General features: G+C 41.0%; 1 long non-coding RNA gene across 2 annotated transcripts; it reads right to left on the bottom strand.

The window, feature by feature from the left end:
• Positions 1–17,349: 17,349 nt before the first annotated feature.
• LOC139706728 (uncharacterized) lies at positions 17,350–22,308 on the bottom strand. Of its 2 annotated transcripts, XR_011708379.1 has the most exons (3): positions 21,710–22,308; positions 19,363–19,430; positions 17,350–17,579 (listed from the first exon to the last, which is right to left on the bottom strand). It is a non-coding gene; the product is annotated as an uncharacterized lncRNA (long non-coding RNA). The 2 variants fall into 2 exon arrangements; XR_011708378.1 differs by lacking the exon at positions 19,363–19,430.
• Between the last annotated feature and the right edge of the window lie 1,097 nt (positions 22,309–23,405).

Genomic DNA, 23,405 nt, shown 5'->3' with positions numbered 1-23,405 from the left:
TGGGAGACATCCTGCCTGGGAGACATCCTGCAGATACCTATCTCCCTGGAACACCCTGCGGTTATCAGGATCATCAGACATCTTGCAGCTGGCAGTTTTACCACCCACATCCAGAAATTGCTGATTAGAGAGCTTCCCTATCCCCAGCATATAAATACCCCTGTGTGAACAATAAAAATTTGTAGCTTGATCAGAACTCCTGTCTTGCTGTCATCCCTCGTGTCTCTTGTCCCTTCATTCCTCCCCACCTAGGTTTGCGGCCCTCGTTGATGTGTCCTGCTGGTCAGGACATTTGGCGCCCAACGTGTGCTCGAGCCTTTGACTGAGAAGGAACGCCGTCCTCTGGGAAGACTTGGCCAAGCGGAGCTCGCGATCGCCTCAGCAGACACGACCGAGAGACAGATCCAGGAGGAGAGTGGGGACGACGCAAGGTGAGTGACCCACCATGGGACAAGCAGTTTCGTCACATGATTTGTTTTTGTCAGGCCTCAAGGAGGCCCTCAAGACACGGGGGGCACGTGTTAAGAAAAAGGACTTAAAATTATTCTTTTCATACATAGGAGAATTGTGTCCGTGGTTTCCCCTTGAAGGGACCATTGATGGTAAAAGATGGCTTAGAGTAGGAGACTGTTTGAAAGATTATTATGAATCCTTTGGCCCAGAAAAGGTGCCTGTTCCCACCTTTTCTTACTGGAACTTAATTAATGAAATTCTTAAAAGTTCACCCTTTGACAATGGTACCTTAAAACTTGTCAGGATTGGGGAAGAGGCTATGCAAAAGACCTCTCGTCCCTCTCATCCCTCTCGTCCCCCCTCGGCATGCCCTTCAGTTAGTATAGACATAGACCCTTTTCAGTCTTCCCAGGACCGTGAGAACCTTCCTGGTCCCCCTCAAAATCCCACCCTAATGAATAAGGCTCCAATGGTTACCAACCGCCTTTATCCAATTTTAAATCCTGGAGATATATTGACCCCTGGGGAGGAGGCTACCTTGGAGAAGGAAGCAGCTTGCTACCATTCAGGAGACCCGCCACCTCTCAGGACCCTGCCACAGCCTATAGGACTTACACATCCACCTCCCTCCTATATCCCTCCTGCCTTTTGTGCTCCGACCCTTCAGGGCCAACTGCCCCCTCAGACATTTTTTCTCCACTTCCCTTGCCTAACCTGGCTCCCTTGTGAGAGTCTCTCCAACATAGACAGGAACAGATCCAACTTTTAAAAGAATTAAGATCCCTTGACTCTGAGCTTCGCTCATTAGCCTTAGGCATGGAGTCAACCCGAGCTGGCCCAAGGCAGTCTAATACAAAGGCTAAGCCATGCCATCGGCCTGTTCTCGCCTTCCCAGTCACCCGCAGTCAGATAGATAAGCCCGCCCAAACTGAGGACAAAGAGGAGGATCAAGAGGAGGAAGGGGGGGGCGACGATCAAGGGGAGGAAGCAGCGGGGGAATGGCAAGAGGAATATCAGGACTCAGAGGATGAGGAGTTCACCCCTAGGCAGGAAGGAACCCAGAGTGTCTACAAAAAATTAAGCCTGCGTTTTCTTGAAAAACTTAAAAAGGCTTGTGCTCACTATGGCCCCACTGCACCTTATTAGAAAGCCACAGCGCACAATGGCTTACTCCTAATGATTGGAAATTTTTAGCCCGAGCTACCCTCAGTGACGGACACTTCCTGTTATGGAATGCAGATTTCAAAGAGCACTGTCGGGAAACTGCTCAAAAAAATTTAACTAAGGCCTCCTCTAAATCCTGGACTTATGTTAAGCTAGTGGGCAATGCGCCTTTTGACACTAACCCTAAACAGGCGCGTTTCCCTGCTGGACTTTTGGCGCAGATTCAGATGGCTTGCTTACATGCTTGGAGACGCCTCCCTCAAAAGGGCTTAGCTACCACTTCCCTGGCAAAAATCCGACAAGGGCCTGACGAGCCTTATAGCAACTTTGTTGCCCGGCTTAACCTAGCCGCGGAATGCTTGCTTGGACCAAGCGAAAGCGAAAGCACCTTTGTAAAACATCTTGCCTTTGAAAATGCCAACCCGGCATGTCAGGATGTTCTTCAACCACATAAGGATAAAGGGGAACTTTCTGACTTTATTAGACTCTGTGCCGGGGTGGGTGCAGCCCATGCCATGGGTCTCACCATAGGTGCCGCCTTTACCAAGGCCTTTCGCAATCCTGGCTCACATACTTGCTTTACTTGTAAACAACCTGGCCATTTTGCACTCGAGTGTCCGACAGGCAAACAAAGCCTAGGGATAGCGTCTCCTCATACTGGGGCTAAACCGCCCCCAGCCACCCTTTGCCCTAGATGTGGTAAAGGTCGTCACTGGGCCAATGAGTGTAGATCTAAGACAAATGCCCTTGGACAGCCTATTTCTTCCTGCTTCTCGGGAAACTCCTTTTGGGGCCAGCCCCTGGCCCTGACCTCCCCCAGGACAAACCCAGGGGCAATAAGGTTTGTTCCCTCCCAAACTCTCTCCTTGCTTAATAATTCCAACCCCACCCTTGCTGGTGATTGCTGGCTCTGCATGACAACTGGGGCAATCATGCCTATGGCAGTTCCTATTAATTCTATCATAGACAATGACAATACATGCCAACCCGGATTTCCTTTTAAAGTACAGCCTATAGGCACTTTTACATCATGTCTTTTAGGCACGATGCAGAATGCCGCAGTCTGGAATCCACCTCCACTGGGCTTCTGTCTCCCAAAAAATACTGTCTGAATCCCGTGAGAACTGAAGGGGAACTCAGGCAGCAGGATACGCCCTATTCCCAGCAGGAATAATCTTAAACCTGGACCGCCCTAAACCCGATTATCCTAAACCAGGAACACCCTAATCCGCCCTGGTCCTTGAGCAAGGTCACCTACATGCAATGTCACTGCAAAATGTCCTATTTCCACGCGTCCTTCCACTAAGCAACATGGGGTATGCTGGCAAGGAAATTGTCATACCTACTTGGCTAATGGCTCCCAGCACAGAATAATACCTATGATATTGATGTTGGAGTTACTTCCTTTGGAAATTGCTCAACAGTACAAAATTACTCCTCACCCACCCCATCTCTTTGTCCCCCCAATGGCACAGTTTTTATGTGTGGAGGAAACTCGGCCTTCCCCAGGCTTCCAGCGAATTGGACAGGTGGCTGTGTTCTTGCCTTATTACTCCCTGATATAACTATTGTCCCAGGAGATGAACCTCTACCCATTCCTAGCCTAGACACCTTAGTCAAAAGACACAGGCGGGCAATACAGGCCTTACCACTCCTTGCCAACCTTGGAATAACAGCTGCTGTGGGCACAGGTACAGCTGGCTTAGGCACGGCTATACACTCTTACCATCACCTATCTCAACAACTTATAGATGATGTACAAACTCTATCAGGAACCATTAAAGATTTACAGGACCAAATAGACTCCCTGGCAGAAGTGGTCCTTCAAAACAGACGAGGCTTAGATTTGCTGACAGCTAACCAGGGAGGTATTTGCTTGGCCTTAGGGGAAAGATGCTGCTTTTATGCCAATAAATCAGGCATAGTACGCACTAAAATTAAGCAGCTTCAAGAAGATCTAGAAAAAAGAAGAAGGGAACTATTTGAAAATCCCCTCTGGACTGGGCTTAATGGATTTTTACCCTACCTTCTTCCACTATTAGGCCCTTTGTTGGGTTTACTTTTAATGGTGTCCATAGGACCCTGCATTATAAACAGGCTGGTAAAATTTATTAAAGAACAGATTAATATTTTGGCCTCTAAGCCCATACAGGTCCACTATCATCCATATGGAGATGGAAGACCGTGCTGCCAACATTTAAAAGGATGTTCTACCCTTCTCACAGGCTTATTTCTTAAGTTTACATCCCCACAGATCTCTCTTTCTTATATAAAAGTATAAGTAACAGCTCTGACCAACCATCTTCTGCCCTTGCCATAAGGGTTCACTCCTCCATGGGCCCCTCCGCTTGGGGGAGGACACACTCATGGAGTGAGGATGTTAGGCCATAATGATGGAGGGTGCAGGAAGGACTGCAGGAGGATGGATCCATGGATCCCAAAACCCAAGACCTCTGAGTGACACGCTCTGGTGCATGGCGGTTGGCATGCTCCCCCCTCAAAGCCGTCTCCTCCAAAAACATGCCAAGGCCACCATGAAATCTCCTATTGAAGACGCTCGCTCGGATCAGGAGATATTCTAAGGCCTCCTAGAGGAACAGAGCCTCTATCACCCTCTAAAAACATGGCCGGTAAGGTATGGTCAAATATTTTATATAAGAAAGGGGGAGATGTCAGGGACTAGAAGGAAATTCTCCTTCAAAGATTAGCCTGACAGCCCCCTGGGAGACATCCTGCCTGGGAGGCATCCTGCAGCCACCTATCTCCCTGGAACATCCTGCGGTTATCAGGATCATCAGACATCTTGCACCTGGCAGTTTTACCACCCACATCCAGCAATTGTTGATTAGAGAGCTTCCCCATGCCCAGCATATAAATACCCCTGTGTGAACAATAAAAGTTTGCAGCTTGATCAGACACCTGTCTTGCTGTCACCTTTCCTGTCTCTTGTCCCTTCATTCCTCCCCTTCTAGGTTCGCTGCCCACGTTGATGTGTCCTGCGGAATGGGACATCAAATGAGAAATAAGAGGAAATATTAGAAGATGGAAAGACCTCATTTGGTGAACAGGCAGAATTAATATTATTATAATGCCTATATTACCAAAAATGATCTTCAGATTTAATGCAATCTCTGTTAGACTTCCAATGACCTTCTTCACACATCTAGAAACAAAACAGTTCTAAAATTTAAATGAAAAAAAAAAAAAAGAAAAGAAAGAATTCTGAGTAAAAAGAGCAAGTGCTGGTGGCATCGTAATACCCAATTTCAAATTACACAACAAAATTACGGTAACTAAAACATTATGGTACTGGTATAATAACAAGTGTATAGACCAGTGGAATAGAATAGAAGACACAGAGACAAACCCACAGGTCATCTGATTCTTGACAAAGGTGCCAATGCATACTTTGGAGAAAAGACAACTTTTTAAATAAACAATGCTGGAGAAACTTAATATCTGTATGTAGAAGAATGAAATTAGATATCTGTCTGTCATCCTACACAAAGGTTAACTTTAAGTAGATCAAAGACCTAGGAATTAGACCAGAAATCCTGCAGTTGCTAAAGGAAAACACACAGGCAACAGTCCAACATACAGGCATGTGCAACAACTTCCTTAATAAGATTCACAAAGCTTAGGAAATAAAACCAAGAATTAATAAAAGGGATGCCATCCAATTAAATCATTTCTTCATAGCAAAGGAAATAATCAGGAGAGCGAGCACAGAACCTGCAGAATGGGAGAAAATCTTTGCCTGCCACTCCTCTGACAGAGGAATAGTGTTCAGAATACATAAAGAACTTAAAAATCATAACACTGAAAGTACAATGAATAGATGGGCAAATTAACTATACAGACATTTCTCAAAAGAACAAATACAGTTCCATCAATTGTCCTTCAAATGACAATTTCCTTCATCTTTATCGCTAAATTAATCTCCATTGTATGTGTACATTTTCTTTATTCATTCATCTGTGGACAGGCACCTGGGTTGGTTGCATATCTAGCCTAGGGGATAGCTGGTTCATAAGGTGGTTCCAATCCTATTCTTTAGACATAGGAAAAATAAGAAAAAATAAGAAAGAAATCTCCATAAAAAGATTTAGAAATCTCCATACTGATTTCCGTAGTGGTTATGATAATTTACAGTTTTACCAAGTGGAGGAAAATTGATGGAACTGGAGAACATGAAATTCAAAAGTATTTGGACAGGTGGCAAAATATGACATGTGCTGAGTGGGAAGGAGGAGCCTACATAAGTGCAAGGAATCAGTGCCTCAGCGCAGGACAACTCGACTAGGCTGTGACTGTTTAAAAATGCAGATGTTCTTTTTGCTTCAGAATTAAATTTAGAAATGTAATCCAGATCCTCCGTCTTTTTACACTGAAGTTTCACTGTCTACCTCTGTTATTATACTGAGATGTGCAGTTTTTTTTTTTTTCTTTCTTTTGTAATTGCACACAAATGTATGAAGGGCAAGAATGAAGTATGCATCCCATGTGGAGATTCTTGGTAATTCCTCACTATCACAGCAGTCCCATTTGCTGTTTGAATAATTGAAATATTCCATACAACAAGGAAATTTACATTTTCACCTTCTCTAGAAGCTACAACCAATCATAGAATAGAGAGTGATGTACCTATGAAAATGGTTTTTTTTTTTTTTTTTTTTTTGCATTCATAAATCCATTTAGTGGGCCCTATTTTCTTGGAAAAAAGCAATAGAATTATAAAGTGCATGTCAAGAACAGAAATATGCTTTACTTCTCCAATAAAATTTCACAAGTGTTTTGAGCATATAGGTTACTTTGAAGGGCTATCATCATGTATCTTATTGCAGTTATTGAACACATAGTTTTGTATCTATTCTCCTTCATTCTTGGTATTCATTTTTGTAAAACATATGTTAAATATTATACAAAACAATATAATGTTTTTACATATTTGACTCATGCAGTAGTTTTGTACTTCATTCATAATGGTTATAGAATCTTCTTTAGAAGCAGGAGAGAACATTAATTTCTTATAGACTGAATATTTTCCTTTTGGGGGAAAAAAGGCATTTATTTCAAGGTACAACACAAAGTCTTTTTTACACTTTTAAAAAATATACAATCTATTTTGTATTTTAAGACTTGGCAATGTTCATTTCAGTTCAACTTTAAAATGAATTCGGGTATACAAATACTGTGTGCCTTAGGTACAAACAACACAGAAAATCCATGTGGTTGTAACCAAATGTTTCTTTATGCATGAACTGTTTTTAAGATGGCTTAAAGTTTAAAACAGTACCTCTTATTTTAAAAATACTCTGTATTTTCAGCACAAAGTCCTCATACATTTTTAAAATTACATCTTGACACTTCATAGAATTTCCACATGCCAGGACTTTTGAATTAACTCAAATTACTTTCTTTCCTGAAGTGTTTAATTTGTGTTTTACAGAGAAAGAAAACATGGAAGAAGCTGAGGTGATGGAAATGTGAAATAGTTAAGGTTTCCAAATTTATAGGTCTTTTTAGAGTTTGTGGCTGAGACTGTAAGGGTAAAATAAATTGAAGTTAAAGTGTAAAAGTTAAAGGGTAAAAGACCGGGTGTTGTAAAGTTTCTAAGCTGCAAGGTCTGAGTTAAAATGTAAAGGATTAGGTATTGTTAGGTTTCTATGCTACCTGCAAAACCTGAAATTTCTGTAGCTGTTAAGACAATGCTTGGAACTGCCCAGTAAATATTTCCCCTGACTATTGGTTGTTTAATAAGGGCTCTGTGTGGTCGCACGTAGGCATTGCAGGGCCTGGACCAATCAGTTTAAATGTAACCCCCTCCTTAGGAATGACCTATCACTCCAGCCTGACCTGTTCCCGCCAATGAATGAACCAATCATGTTTAGGAGTTGTTATTCAATTTTCCTGCACCTCATGATGATTTGTTCTGATGTATACAAAGCCCTCCGCCCTCCCCAAAAAGTGTACTTAAGCAGTGCTCAGCCCCTGCTCGGGGCTCTGGGCTGCTTTCCCTTCTTGAGTGGGCACGGAGCCCCAGCATGCTGGTTCAATAAATCCCCCTTCTGCCAATTGCATGAGTGGTCACTTGGTGGTCTCTTTCTCCGACGTTTCGCGGGACCCTTACAAGACATGACTTTTTTTTTTATATTTATTTTTTAGTTTTTCAGCAGACACTACATCTTTGTTTGTATGTGGTGCTGAGGATCGAACCCGGGCCGTGAGCATGCCAGGTGAGCGTGCTACCGCTTGAGCCACATCCCTAGCCCCATGACTTTTCTCAAAAGCATAATAGCAAATATCATAATGTCATAATCGCAAGGAAGAGCTGAAAGAAGGGAGTGTACAAGCCTGCTCTGCTTGAGTCTGTTCTTCAAAGATGGAAGAGCACTGAGAGGGAAGGTACATCTTCAGGAAGTGTCTCAAAACCTGGCTCAATAGGATCTAGAGGAGGCACCTGAGAGTAGCCCAGGGGTGTGAAGTCAGGGCTGCTTGGGCTGCTGATTGGACTCCACAAACTGAGCCATCCCAGTCTTACAGATAGGGGTCTGTGAAGTGAGACTTCTGGAAAACCCCCTTTCCTTTGAAGAAATGTTCCTTTGCAAATCCATTCCTGCCTGGGCTCTTGTCCTAGCCAGCCCCTGCTGTACCCAAATGTGTGGTTGCCTTTATTCCTCTCAGGGGGCAAGACTGCTTTTGTGAATTTGTGTTTGCTTCCTCTTAACTGCTTTGCTTTGGGATCACTGCAAGAGAGACTACTCACAGTGCTGATGTAGCTACCCAGGACCCTGCAAAGGGGCCCAGTGGAGAGATGAAGGGTAAGGAGGTGTCAATGAGGTTGTGTTGTTTTTCAAGAAGATGCCTACATTGAGAGTTTGCAGAAAAAGTTCATAAAGGCCATTTGTAGAGTCACTGGGTTTGTGAAGTATTAAAATAAAATTTCAAGAAAAAGGGCTGGGAATGCAGCTCAGCGGTAGGTAGCTAATGCACCCCTAAGTTCAATTCCCAATGCCAATAATAAACAAACAAACAAATAAATAAATGGAAATAAAGACAGGAGGTTATGTAGAAAGGATTCTTAAGCATGATTATCTGGAAATAACTGTCACAAAAGACTACCAGAATCACAACCTTGAACAGAGGCTACCACATCCTTTAATATAAAAATATTCTAAGGATACATGCCCAGAAACTTTCTGTTCAACTTCTGACTGATGTTACTGTTGTTATGACTCCTTTAATATCTGAAAATAGCTGATGCAATCCTTCTTATTATTGTCTTTAAAATTTTCCCTTTGCCTCAGTTTCTCTGAGTATGCCCACAGTTTGCTATGGCATGCTTATTTCCTTTATTGCAAGTATTTGCTTTTCCCATTGCAATGCTATTCCAAAATAAACATTGGTATTATTTGGAGAATCTCTTTAATTTTTTCTAAGGCTGACAAGACACTTTATTTACATGTTTTCCGGGTATGACTTGTTTTCCTCACCTGCTTCAGTATCCTCTTTGGAGATGTTTTTGTGTTAAGCAGGAGGTCTCTGTTGAAGGTGGTGGTGTTGTTCTGGGTAGCCAGAATCCTCCTGGGGTTTTCTGTTCCTTTCTTCATTTCCTCTTGCTTCTTAGGTGGTATAACTTGCATTGAAGAGGTTTTTTTTGTCTTTTTGTTGTTGTTATTGTTCTCTCTTCTGAAGGTTCTTGGCTAGTGCCAGCTTCTACAGCCCTGGAGAAGGCCTTGTGACAGATGCTACCCCAGTGGCCAAAGTGAGAGACTCGCATGGTGAAACAGGAAGCCAGAGGGCTATGCTGAAATTTTCTTCTGTTGTATTTATTGGTTAGAAATTATTTCAGAAATAGTAAAATTAATATATAAGAAAAGAATTAGTAGTTTGCCAACGTTTACAACAATTTGGGGATCACTTATGTGGACTACACGTGTAAAATTTTCTTTTTATATGAAAAGCAATGGAAAAAAGTACAGTCTCTGATTTTTTCTTCTTCTAATACATACCTTTTCTTCCTAATTCTTGGTCAAAGTGGACAGTGATTGCCACACTTATTAAGCACACATAAGCAACACAGTAAACAAGTGGTTATGTAACTTATATCTAATATATTTGCTTTACTCACTTTTTTTTTTTTTTTGGTTAGTGATATCCTTATTGTTGATATTTACTTTTATCTGAGAACTGAAATTTTTAATGTTTAAAATTGGAAAACTATGCTACTTATTATTAAAATATCTCCCATCAAGAGAGCTAAACTGAGTTCAAATAGAAAATTCAGATTGTTTGGAGATTATGTTATTAGATCACTATGGTCTCACATGTGTGGTAATACATTTGGTTGCGTAAGTTCTTCCTTTTCTTTCCTTTTCATAACTTGCTGGTCTTCCTTAATGGATGTGTTAATTTTCCAATTTTCTCCATACAGTGTGAAGAATATGGAAAATGACAACTCTCTGAGACAGTGTGACCCAGGAGGAGGGAGGGAGGAAGAAGACAAAACATTGATCCATCTCCAGTAAATGCTTTCCCAAGACAATCACTGGGAAGGCATCAATCATAAATAGCATTCCCTGGAAAGAGGACAAATACTGATTTTTTCCCAGTAAGTTCTTTCCCAGCAACAATGAAGCCACACATTAATCCTGTCCCAGTGACAATATTATGATCCCCAGAGGACAAAATAAACACTGGGCCTCAATCTGGATCCTCCATCTTGGCCCACTAAAAACAAGTTTCAAATTTTTATAACCTTTTTCCTGAGTGCCCAAACTGGCACATTCTGTTGAAGTAATTAAGTCACCTCTAAGTGTCACCTACAAAAACCCAGGCTCCTCTTGTAACTGGGGGCCATTTTCTACCCAGAAATTGAGCCTCTTTGATGCCTGACTCTGCTGCTGAATAAAGGGCATTGCTGATTCATGAACTCTGCTCCTGTCCTGGTCATTTGTGCTTTCATAATGGTATCAAAACTTTTTGCTGATTTTTACTTATGCAGTTTTCAATGTCCTCTTTTGTTTCTTACTGGGTCAGTTATCTTGTGGTTACTTGGCTTCTGTTCTTTATGTCTGCAGTGGTTGTCATTTTATTCATACTTAGTAGAAGCCTGGTAACTGCCACTGTTCTCTACTCCATGTGTCCCTTTTTAGCCAGGTCTCTCCCACTATAGCCCTAGGCCTGGGAGCTCAGGTTTGGACAGTGCTTGTCACTGTCACATGAGCAATTGGGAAACCACTTTTGGGTTGTAAAGTGGTGTTTTTGTTGTTGTTGTTGTTTTTCTGCTTTAAAAGAAATCCATCTCAAAAATTTCAGAAAACTTGATGCTCCTCATGCAATTAATTAAAATTTCTTTAATAATTGAGTTATCATGCTGAGGATATAGCTCAGTTGGTAGAGTGCTTGCCTTGTGTGCACAAGGCCCTGAGTTCAATCCCCAGTACCAAATATATGCACACACATACACACACACAAAAATTGAATTATCTGTCTATATCAACATCTATGTATCAATCAAGTGGATTTATTGTTCAAATATTTGAAAAATACAGAAATAACAAAGCAGTTTATACCTATTTACGCACCCATTTCTATATTTCTATCTATCAAATGCATTTATTGTTCAAATACTTTTAAAAAATACACAGGCAGGGCTGGGGATGTGGCTCAAGCGGTAGCGCGCTCGCCTGGCATGCGTGCGGCCCGGGTTCAATCCTCAGCATCACATACAAACAAAGATGTTGCGTCCGCCGAAAACTAAAAAATAAATATTAAAAAAAATTCTCTCTCTCTCTTTAAAAAAATACACAGGCATATGAAGTGCTAGAAATATATAAAGTTTATAAATTAGCACACTCTCTTATGCCTGACCCTAGTTTGGAATGATTACTATGAGAATTTTGGTATATATATACTACACTTTAAAATTTAAGAATAGCCTATTTAGTGTATATGTAATTATTATTATTTTTTAATGAATCATAGTTTGCATGCTCTGAAAAGTAACTTGCTTTTTTTTTTTACCTGCAATATCACATAATTTTTTTCAATCCTTGCTGAATGAGGATAAAATAGAAAACAAAATGACCAGGCAGTCAGGATAAGGAGACCCATTCAACAACACCTGGTGGCTAATCCATAGAAATATTAAGGAGCACCATTAAGGCCTATTTCAAATGTAAAATACCTGAGGTTCACCAGTGGGAACACCTCCAAACAACTCCTCTGTCCCAGAGATGGGGTGAACCCAATGGAAGCTACAGGAAGGAGAATGGGTCGCAGAAAGGAGGGTGCAAGTGAACCCAGATGGTAGTCAGGATGCCTTTTCAATACCTATTTTATATAGATTTTGCTCCCTGCTCTGCCCACAACCATATACAACTCCTAAGCTGGCACAACAAAATCGGTTTTTCTTCTATCAACACCCCCTCCCCCACCAACCCCCATGGCCAATGTTCTCTTCTTGCTTAAATAAATCCTGCTCTGTTTACTCTTCCCTTCTGTGATTGTCTATGAATTTTATTCTTCAAAATTTGTGAGATAGGAACCTAGAAGAAACTAGTAAAGCAGGGGAATCTAGTTTCACCTCAAAACTCCGGTTTGTTTTCTTCCTCTTTGACCTTCCATTTGGCTGCCAATCTTTGTTAAGAGAGAAAATTCCATTCTTTCTATGAACAATTATTTATAAACTATTTCACTACTGATGAACATTTTCAAAGGCGTTATTCTTTTTTTGTTGTGCATATTAAAACAATATTGCAGCAAGGTCCCTGGTTCTTGTATTGAAGCTGGAATTAGACAGGCAGATAGTATAGATACGTAAATCCAGTCAGGTCAATCAACAGGCTGGATCAAAGAGCCCAATTTTTATTCAGTCCTGGAAGTTGGAGACTGTCCCCTTAGGGATTGAAATGTTAATTCCTTCAGAGCCCTTCCTCCACCCTTATCAAAAACCTGCCTCTGCTCCAACCTGTTGCTAAGATAACCTATCCTGGGAATTGCCCCTCCCTATAGAGAGCTATAAAGTTAATTAATGTGTCCTGGGCTTCTCCAGCTGGTCCACCCCACCCCCCACCCCTCATCCATCTGCTTCTTACCTTTTGACCATACCACCAAGCGTCTCCTGGACCTGGTCTTGTACGCAGGAAGAAGAGAGAGAAAGGGAAGAGAGCAGGAGAACTGTTATGCTCGAATTCAGGACTCCCCAAAGACCACCAGAGACCAAGATCGATGTAAGCAGCAAAGAGGTGTTTATTGCGAGCTAGCTCGGTCCTCCAAGCGCACACAGCAACTGGTGACGCTGAGAGGCCCCGAGCCCAGGGTTTGCAGCAATTTTATACACTCTTTGGGGAAGGCAGGGACTTCACATACATCATATCATCTCTTAGCAAATCATCACACACCGCGGGAAAATCATAAAACTCTAAAACATGATTAGCACATTCACTGGCGGGAACAAGTTGGGTAAGGGTGATTGGCTAGTAAAAGAGGGGGATTCATTTGAACTGATTGGTTTAAGCCACGAGGGGAGTACGTGCTGAACTACAGGATTTCCCAACATATTATCAACCACCATAAACTACTGGAAGGGTCATCTGGCATCCCAGGTATTTTCCTGGTCTTATGCTGATTGGTGGCTGCTAGGGGGTTGCAGGGTATGCTAGCCTGACTGAGTCAGGGACACCTGGCGCAGCAGATCTCTCCAGTTATTTGTAGATAAACAACTCAGCAGAGTAGGTATGTGCCTAGGAGTGCTCTGTGGGTCTTTCCAAGGACAATGGTCACACCCCCTTCCTTGGACAGGCTTTGCTCTGAGGTAGAGGCTAGTTTTTCAGAACAAAGGAAGCCTAGGACATATAAAAAGGCAAAACACCCTGGCTTCTTGGGATATCAGGATAACAGCTATGGTCCCCTTTTCCCTCTGGGGAGAAGTCTATGTTATCTTTTTTTAATAAACCCTGCTTAATATGCTTGCCTTGGTGTACTTCTATAATGTTATACTTCAACATGTGAGGAAGCAGAAGAATTCACCAGTAACCAGTGGGGAGGTAGGAAGCAGACCTCAAAGTCAACTGGTCAAACTTGGGGGTTGAAAGTGGCATGGGCTAAAGCATGGGTCTGGATTTATAGGCTTCATTTAGGGTGGGACAAGAGGGTAGTTTCTGGGATGCCTTGTATTAGGGTTAGCTGACCTATTAGGGTGGGGCTCAGGTGCTGTCAGGTGCCAGTTCCTTTTGGGTTCTCTGGAGTTTCCACTCCAGCCTTCTTTCTGGCTGAGGCCTGGGCTTTTAAATGACAAAAGCTTTAATTTTACCCCATAGAAGGCTGGTGGGCTAACAGTTGCAGATTGTGGAAAGGTCCTTGGATTTATTTTCCATATTCCTCCATAACAATGGGTAATTCAGACTTAAGAATCTTCTCTATTCTCATTCATTTCTTTAGAGATAACATATGTGGGTTTTATTTTTTTTCTGGCCACTAATACTTCCTTTAGTAAAAATTTTGGTTCATGCATTTTCCTACTATCCTTTAAAATATTTGTCTCAATTATTTGTAGAATCGTATTATGGCTAAGCCCTGTGTTTTCATTCATGTTACAATTTTTTTTTCACTTCTTTTAATTCATGTCATGTTCTGCATAAGAAAAAAAATTGATCTTTTTGAACTTTATGCTTTTGTTTTCATATCCAGAGTTATGTTTTCATGTGGCCTGAAGTCATTTAAATTTTGCTAAGTGGTTGCATTATATAATGATATTTTCAGCTTCAGGTTGTAGTGGCACCTCCTCCTCCACAAAAAAAATCTTAACTGGGCTTCTCCAGAAATTTTCTTCACCAAGGCTGATTTTAGGACTGTCAGCAAAAGAATCTCTACAAAAGAGTTCAATGTAGATAAACTTCCCATTTTCGTGTTGCCCTAATGAAGCCAGATTTAAAGATAGGTAGTTGATGTAGTTAGGTAAATTGGGTCTAATAAAGAACATGGAGTCCATATAAAAAATGGAGTCGATAAAGAAAATGGAGTCCAATCTGAGTCCAGGAAACCAGAACTACACCTGGGGAATTGAAATGTTAATGTCCCCAAGGCCCCCCAGCCTGTCTGATAGAACTGTTAATGAAGTAGCTCCCAGAAAAATAGGGAGATGCTAATCAAATCACCCTCGGCCCTTCCTGCCTAGATCACTCCTCCCCGCCCCATCCATCCACCTGTCTACTTTCCCACCTGCATCCCCCATCACCTGCAGGTTAGAGAGAAATAAAGGACAGGAACTTGGGAGGACGAAAGACCTTAGATATAAAAAGGGAAGACCTCTCCTTTCCACGGATTCCACCATTTGGGTCCCCTTCTTCCTTCGGGGAAAGTCTTTTCTGCTATCCTTTAATAAAGCCTTCAACTTTCCACTCTACACTTGCCTCGATGTGCTTCTCTGGTGTTATACTTCAGCATTGAGGGAAGCAAGGACTCATCACAGTGAAGATAAGTTACCAATTGGGCTCCATGGTAACAGCTGGCAGGGGGAGGAAAGAAAGGGGAGAAGAAGCTCTCCCCTTCTCATGTGTTGTCCTTGAAGAGTTAACTTGCTCAGAACAGTGAAAGAAGAAAACTGCTTTTATGTGAACTTATGAGCCCCTCCCCTTACATGCTGGGTATAAAATTCTGAAACTTACTGAACTTGGGGTTCTGGGGATTGATTGATTAGAGCAAAAGCTGTGCTCTCTGAACCTGACTGAAGCCAAATAAAACTATTTCCTGCTATTTTCGATGCCTTGCCTCCTCTGTCCCTACAACAAGATCATAGCCTACCTGCATACCAATGTCTTAAGTAATAAAACTATGTCATCAAACACCCAGGTTCCTTCTTTTTTTTTTTTTCTCATTTCCACTCTTGGTGTATTGGCTTGCTTAAATAATTGTCACAAGATCATTGCTGATTCCCAGATGTCTCAATGTGTTCACCTGAAGAACTAGTGGGCAGAACAATAGAGTCAGCCACATTTTCTCTTTCTCTACAGAAATGCAAATGCTTTAGTGAAAGCCAGGATGGACTTGTGCTTATGTAACAGGTATTCACTTAATGCTTTGACTATATCCCTTGTGGCTTTGAAACTTACATGTTTTTTTTTTTTCTTTTTCCTATTTTTTTCCCTTAAACTTCTCCCTGATCTTTTTTCCCTAAACTACTTCTTCCTGATCTCCTCCCTGATCTGCACCCACCCCCCCATCTTCTCCTTTCTGATCTCTTCTCCCTAATCTCATTTTCTCTGGAGTACCTCTATAAAAGCCCCCTGTTTCTGCAGATGGGCAGAATTACAGCCTTTGGGACAGGAGTCCCTCAGCAAAAGCGAGGCATTAAGCAACTCAGTGAGACCCTGGGGATGTGGCTCAGTTTCTCCTTGGCTAGCAAAGCAATAAATCTTCTTTTTTCTTTTTCTCAAAACTGTTATTAGATTGGCATCAGGTACAAAGACCAAGCTTTCAGCAACACTTATGTTTTGTTAAGAGGAAATGACTGACATGAAGGACTTTAGGTAGGACAAACCTGAGAAAGCTACTAGTCTTAGAATAGAGTTCGGCATGTAGAGTAGACCTATATTCTGATTGTCATTCTTTTAAACATACTTAGACAACATTTTATATTGAAAGACCCACCGATTCCCTGTCCAAGAAAGACGCACGAGGCACTGGCTGCAAAAGCAAGAGGCGATTTATTGATACACAGGCGCCTGCGGGTGCCCAGCGAAACCTCAGCCGGAGCTTCGGTGAACTGGCACACCGGGCTTTGGGGTACAGGATTTTTTATAGGGTCAAGGAGCAGGTTTCGCGCGCGCGGTAAGCAACAGGTTTCTTATTGGTTATTTTGAACCCAACATACAGGTTACCTAAAGGGTAAAGTTATTTTTCATTTTATGTTCCTGGAATTACACCATATGACAGTTACATATGAACACTCTGTTTTTTTTCTATTCCTGCTTATTAGCCCCTGTTTAGTCAGGCATGCCGTGGAATCTATTCTTCTGCTCTTTCCCAACCATCCTGTTTTTCCCTTTTAATCGGTTACACTTAACTGATTTTCTGAAAAATACATCTGACGTCTGTGCAGGTGTGGAAGCAAGCCCTGGTGATTTATTACTGGGCCTAAAGTTATTGGGCTGGGGTCTTTCATTCCTCCCTTTTTCTTTATCATGGATAGAATCTTATATCCATTGTTCTGCTTGCTCACGTTCTTGGATTAAGCTTGTGTGTGACCCTGTTTGTTGTTTAAGCAACTGGTACTGTTGAGTTAGAACCATAGTTTGGATTATAGAAAGTCTCTCTCTCATGAATTGCACCAATCTATTGAGTATGCAGGGTCCAAACGTTAGGATTATTAGCAGAATAACTAAAGGTCCCGCTATGGTGGATAGCAAAGTAGTTAACCATGGGGATTTGTTAAACCAATGTTCAAACCATCCTTGTTGTGCTTCAAATTTTTTTTTTTTTTTTTTTTTTTTGCCAACCTTTCAGTGACTTTTTTCATAGTTTCCCGGACCACCCCCGTATGGTCAGCATGAAAACAACATTGTTCCTTTAAAACCACACAGAGACCATCTTTCCTAAGGAATCACAGATCTAATCTCCTCCTATTTTGTAGCACGACTTCTGAGAGGGAAGAGAGAGATTTCTCTAAGGCAGTGATAGACTTGGTCACTTGATATTAGACCCCCGATTTATCTAACTACACTGACTACCTAACTTTAAATCTGGCTTTATTTATTTATTTTTTTTTAAATTTGGGAACTCCTTACTGCTGTGAGGAAGGGGGACGAAGAGAATCTTTCTGGCTTCTTCAGGCTGAAAAGGGACGGCGTGGGGCAAGCAGTTTGGAGTCCCCCTTAAAAATATCGGGTCTATCGAGTGGTCCATGATGAAAGTCTAATTGAGAAGTAATAGGCTGGAGGGCCATTTGAGTGATGGGTGGTCTATAAGAGAAACAAGAACTTATTAGTACTGGAACCATATTGATGCAGTAATAAATGCCACAGCACAGAAATATGCCGATGAGTATAATGGCCAAGACAAAGATTAACAATGTTTTTTATCAGGCAGTACCAGGAACTAGGAGCTAGGATATTATTTCCACGAAAAAGTTGCTGAGAACATGGCTTCCATCTGAGCAGGTAAATCTTTAAGGATATTTGTCACATTGTCAGAAATGTCAGGGATGTCAACACAACAACTAACATGTAGGGTTACAGATGTCTTTTTCTTTAAGATATAGTTTAATAATTTAATGCCATCTGATCCTGCAAAATCCTTTTATTAGTATAACCTCTGTGTCTAATAGAGAAATTTTTAATTTTGCTACTTAGGGCTGGATAACCATATTAGCAAACATCAAGCCTACCTGCGTTGGCTAGAAATAAAGGCCTTAGACTAAAACTATTCTAGCAGTCCCTTTGACAGTTATCAGGCATTTCTGTCTAAGAATCTCTTTTGTAGCCTCCAGTTTACTTATTTATGGAAGTTACATTTAACTATTATTATCATTTAAGATGTCCAGGAACAGCTGTGCTTTGGCTTTGACTGTCTTTGCTAAGTGTTTAAGATGAAGCAAGTCAAAACTGACTTTTGTTTCTACCTATTGTTTACAGTCAGCTGAGTTATCCTGGGAGTCCTCGGGAACTTCATAGCAGCTTTTCAGTTCTGCTAGTGCCATTTGCGCTAGGATGGGTCCAGGCCTTGCTTGACCATATGGTTTCCCTCAGAAGCATCAGGGATGTCTCCCTTTTCTAATGACCCTCCTCTTTACAGCAAATGCACCGATTGGCTTTCTGTCCTCCACTGGTCTCATTAATCTCCCTGCTCAGGAGGTTATGTGGCCTAGAGTTGCTGAGCCCTTTGGAGAAGTCCCCTATTCCCTGATTCAGACTGACTCAGAGGGCAAGAGCCGAATATTGGTTTTCTTGGCCCTTTTAATTTAACTAATTTTAAAAACTTGATCTTAAACATCCAGCAAATAAGTTAACAGCCTTATATTAAGAGCACTGGGCTTTAATGTCTATCTCTCTATCCTGTAGGTGATAACTCCTTATCTTATGTTGACCCAGGTTGTGTTCTTAAAGCAATACCTCTTTAAAACATTAACAGGCAATCTTTAAACCATCTATAAGCAAACTACAAAACAAAATTAACTAGGGTAAAAACATATTTAGCTTATATAATAGCTACCTTGAATTCTAGCAGGGTTATACATCATAATTTCCTGTTTGAGATCCTAGTAATCTTGGCACAAACCTATTTTTGGACACAACTTTAACTGTACTGAAATCTGGCTTACTTTTTTCATAGCCACTTTCACATGTAGTGAGATGGGACAGAGCCTTATCTCAAGTAAGGCAGGGCTCTTTATAAATCTCAAGTACTATAGTTCTGAAGCTGATCATTTTACAAAGTTTACATAAATTGTTGTTCAAGTTTACATGAACATTAGCTAACACAACATAATATCACACCTAAAACATGAATTAAAAGCTGAAAGCTTTTAACCTCTTGTAAAAAAGTAGTAATGTACTTTTGTGTTTTGCAATAAAACCTTTACACAGATTAGGCTCTCATTAACTTAAAAATACATAAATTGTATCTCAGAGTAGAAAGTAACATGGAACCGTACATATCTTATTGATAACAAGTTCAGTTATAGAACACAAATGATATAATTGAATCTCTAACATGTTTTTTTTTTTTTTTTAAGCCTAAAATTACCATACAACTTTAGAACACCAGCTTGATATAATGTTCTTTTGAAGCTTCTACCTTACAGACTTGTATACCTGGAAGATATGAACACATTAATAACACCATAATTACATAAACCTCCTTTTGTTCACATTTTGAAACAATACTTGTAAACTTTTAAATTTAAGCAGAGTTAATATTTTATTAGGGCCTTTTTGAACACCTAGAGAAACTTATAAGCTTAATTTTGAGGACATCTTTACTTTTATCTGTTTACCCAATCTAAATTGAACAGTTTGAATCACGTGAATTAAAGATATTTGGATCTATTTTTAATTTTTTTTTTTTTTATGAGCGCTCCTCATCTGTCAATTGTTATATCACTGCAGGATATATGGACATACACACATACAGACATACCGACATACAACACATAACAAGAGTGTGCACACATAACAATAATAAAGGCCTCGTAGCTTTTCGCAGATGAAATCTCTATTGCAATGTTTTTTTTTTTTTTTTAAACTTCACTGATCAGAAAAACATTAACCTAGGTCTGCAGGATCAGAATCACGAGCTCAAAAAAATACAGAATCTAAGAAAAACCAAGAGTCCTAAAAAAAAAAAAAAAAAAGATGACTGGCCAGTAGTTAGTAAATACCATACAATTTACTTCTTGGTTTGGTCTAGTTTGAGTTGAGCAGACACTTTAAGCCTAAGGCATTTTAACCTTAAGTTATATTTCCAGGTTTAGATGTTGAAAATTATGATACAAATTTAAGAAGCAATTTCCAAAATTTAAAATTTTATATCTTTTTACACTAGAAAAACTTGTTCATGTAAAACTGGAAATAGGATCTCTACCATCAGAAGAAATTTCTTTAGTACCTCTAAGCCACTTTGCTTGTTCTGAAGTTTCTAAAGTAGCATTGAGTTACATTAAATTTGCCCACACATTACCATATATATCTGAAATTAAGCTTTGAAAATTTCTAAGACTATTGGTATTTTATCTAATGTCATTTTTATGAGCCAGACCAACGTTTTAATTTCTTTTCAGGCTACCCAGTTCAAAATTGAAACTTTTTAATTTTTTTTTTATCCCAAGTATTTAAGTTTTTTTTTTTTTTTTTTTTTTTTTGGCATGAACCATCTGAAATCAAACTAAACAATTGCTTAAACCCAACTTTTAACTGCAAGATAGTGCAATGTTTTAGAAACCCATTTAGATACCAGATTGTTACAATAAAAAATTATTATTATTATTTTTTTTTAGACACACATTTAACCTAGATTATCCCTAAGAAACAATCAGACAACCAGATAAGAAAATATCTCTCCAGGTTTTGAACTTTCATTTAATTATGACTCCCATCAGTGGCACCATAGACTTTCCCATGAGTGGACCAGATGTTTTCATGTAGGGGCAACTATAGGTGTAAAATCAAGGGTCTCAGTGTGACTGGCTTTACTGCATTCAGTGTCCCTTCTTTTTAAGTAAACAGAGGTGGCGTAATCCTTAAGATGTAGACAAGGACCCAGGGAACTCCCCAGAGCTAAATGGCTCTGGCAGCTGCTGGGAGTCCCTTAATCCTATCTTTCACCCATAGGATCAGTTCCTCCAGTTTGGTTTGACCTTAGGCATTAGGCATTTTTTTTTTTTCTAACTTTTTAGTAGCCAGCTCCCAAAAAGTCCATCCTCTGCTTGCAGTTGTTTCGAGTGCTAGGCTTCCCCAAGAAAGCAGATTGGGGATTCCTTAAAAGTCCCCTTGAGAGTGTCAAAATTTGTGACTGAAAATTTGGTTCCCATCTCTAAAGCCAATTAACACTAATTTAACAATGAGGACAGGGCTTTGAGAAAAGTCAAAGCGAGATGTCAAAGTTGTTAAATCCCCAGCAGGCATCTCTATTTGCACTCAAGCTGGTTAGGGGGGGGGAAGAAAACATTGCTTCCCTAGTCTCAGTATTCAGCCCAAGATGGAATTTATTCCTATGTTAGTCTTAGATGGAGTGAGAAAGTGCAAAGGCAAGAAGACAGACACAAATATCAGACTGGACACAGAGAACGCTGCGCGGCTCGAGCACAAACCGAATGTACCTGACGGATTAGGGAGAGGAGGGATACCGTCACCTCCGTCACCCACGAGTACAGTGTACTCTACAGAACATTGGAGGCCCCCCAAGATGGGCCTCCCTGAGCCCCTGGGACGTCTCCCAGGGTGGCAGGGGAGAAGTCCGAGTTCGTCAACTCCTTCTCAAGCTGCCCAGAATACAGAGCGATTACTCGTAATCGTACAGACGCTGCGCATGAACAGATAACAAGATAACAACCAGACAGAGAGAGACACAAAATGACACGAACTGGCCAGCTTACCTCCCAGTGGTTATCGGGTGTTCCTCGGGCAGGGATCCGGACGGGGTTACAGGAGTTCTCCTGGCTGGCTCGCCAAATGAAAGACCCACCGATTCCCTGTCCAAGAAAGACGCACGAGGCACTGGCTGCAAAAGCAAGAGGCGATTTATTGATACACAGGCGCCTGCGGGTGCCCAGCGAAACCTCAGCCGGAGCTTCGGTGAACTGGCACACCGGGCTTTGGGGTACAGGATTTTTTATAGGGTCAAGGAGCAGGTTTCGCGCGCGCGGTAAGCAACAGGTTTCTTATTGGTTATTTTGAACCCAACATACAGGTTACCTAAAGGGTAAAGTTATTTTTCATTTTATGTTCCTGGAATTACACCATATGACAGTTACATATGAACACTCTGTTTTTTTTCTATTCCTGCTTATTAGCCCCTGTTTAGTCAGGCATGCCCTGGAATCTATTCTTCTGCTCTTTCCCAACCATCCTGTTTTTCCCTTTTAATCGGTTACACTTAACTGATTTTCTGAAAAATACATCTGACGTCTGTGCAGGTGCGGAAGCAAGCCCTGGTGATTTATTACTGGGCCTAAAGTTATTGGGCTGGGGTCTTTCAATATGGCATGCAGATGATTGAACACCTGGGCCTCTGCTCCTGCACATAGGAAATGTCACCTTTCACATCTTTCTCTCCCTTTCTTTCTCTCTGCCTCACACACACAGCACCACACATTCAGCATCTGTAGTGAATATTGGCAAGATGTGGTTTGGAAGTGTGTTATGCAAACAATGGTAGCTGTATGCTGTCTAAAGTTTTCCTTAGCAGAGTTTATTAAATGATTTTTCAAAGAATAAACATTCACGTATTCATGAATTTCTTGCTTTGAAAACGCCCTGTTATCATAAACCAAGTTTCTGTATAGTGTAGGCATCAGTATATCTCTGCACTTTAAATTCCAGAAGTGTTTTTGTCCCACTGAGAACAAAAATGCCTGGGCTCCTTTGGTTCTGCTGTAGGTGTTCCTAGGATTTATGGGAGACCATGGTTCCCCTGTCAAGTAAATCATTGAGATGTAGATTCCCATGTAAGGTAGCTCACCTATTCTTCCTTTGTTTTGTAGACTAGGCTCTCCCCAGCTGGGGTAGGATATGGGAACTCCTTAGGGCTGTCAGGCAAACTTAAATTCAGGAACAATCCCAGAAGTTTTTCCAGAAGAAATAAAAAAGTTCTATCCTGAATTTGGTCACCATAATATGGTTTCCTCAGAGACAGATCTAGGATCTTAATTGAATAGCCAAGATAACACATGTTTGTGAAAGTGTGAATTAACAATAGAAAATAATTTAGAGTAGAACATGGCACGGTGGCGCACACCTGTAATCCCAGCTGCTCAGGAAACAGGAGAATCACGAGTTCAAAGCCAGCCTCAGCAAAAGCAAGGCACTAAGCAAGTCAGTGAGACCCTGTCTCTAAATAAAATACAAAATAGGGCTGAGGATGTGGCTCAGTGGTTGAGTACTTCTGAGTTCAATTCCCCCTCACTCCCCCCCCAAAAAAAATTTAGAGTAGACCTATGTCCTGGCTGACCTTCACTGCACATGAAAGACCTAAGCTATCTCATTCTACTTGGGACCTCATTTTGCTCTGAAACTTAACCTCTGACCTACTGCAGTCCTAAAGTCAGGAAAAAACCACAGAAAAGCTAGGCC

Source organism: Marmota flaviventris, chromosome 8 (assembly GCF_047511675.1).
Source record: "Marmota flaviventris isolate mMarFla1 chromosome 8, mMarFla1.hap1, whole genome shotgun sequence".
Classification (NCBI taxonomy): Eukaryota; Metazoa; Chordata; class Mammalia; order Rodentia; family Sciuridae; genus Marmota; species Marmota flaviventris.
This window is presented reverse-complemented; position numbering and strand designations above follow the sequence as displayed.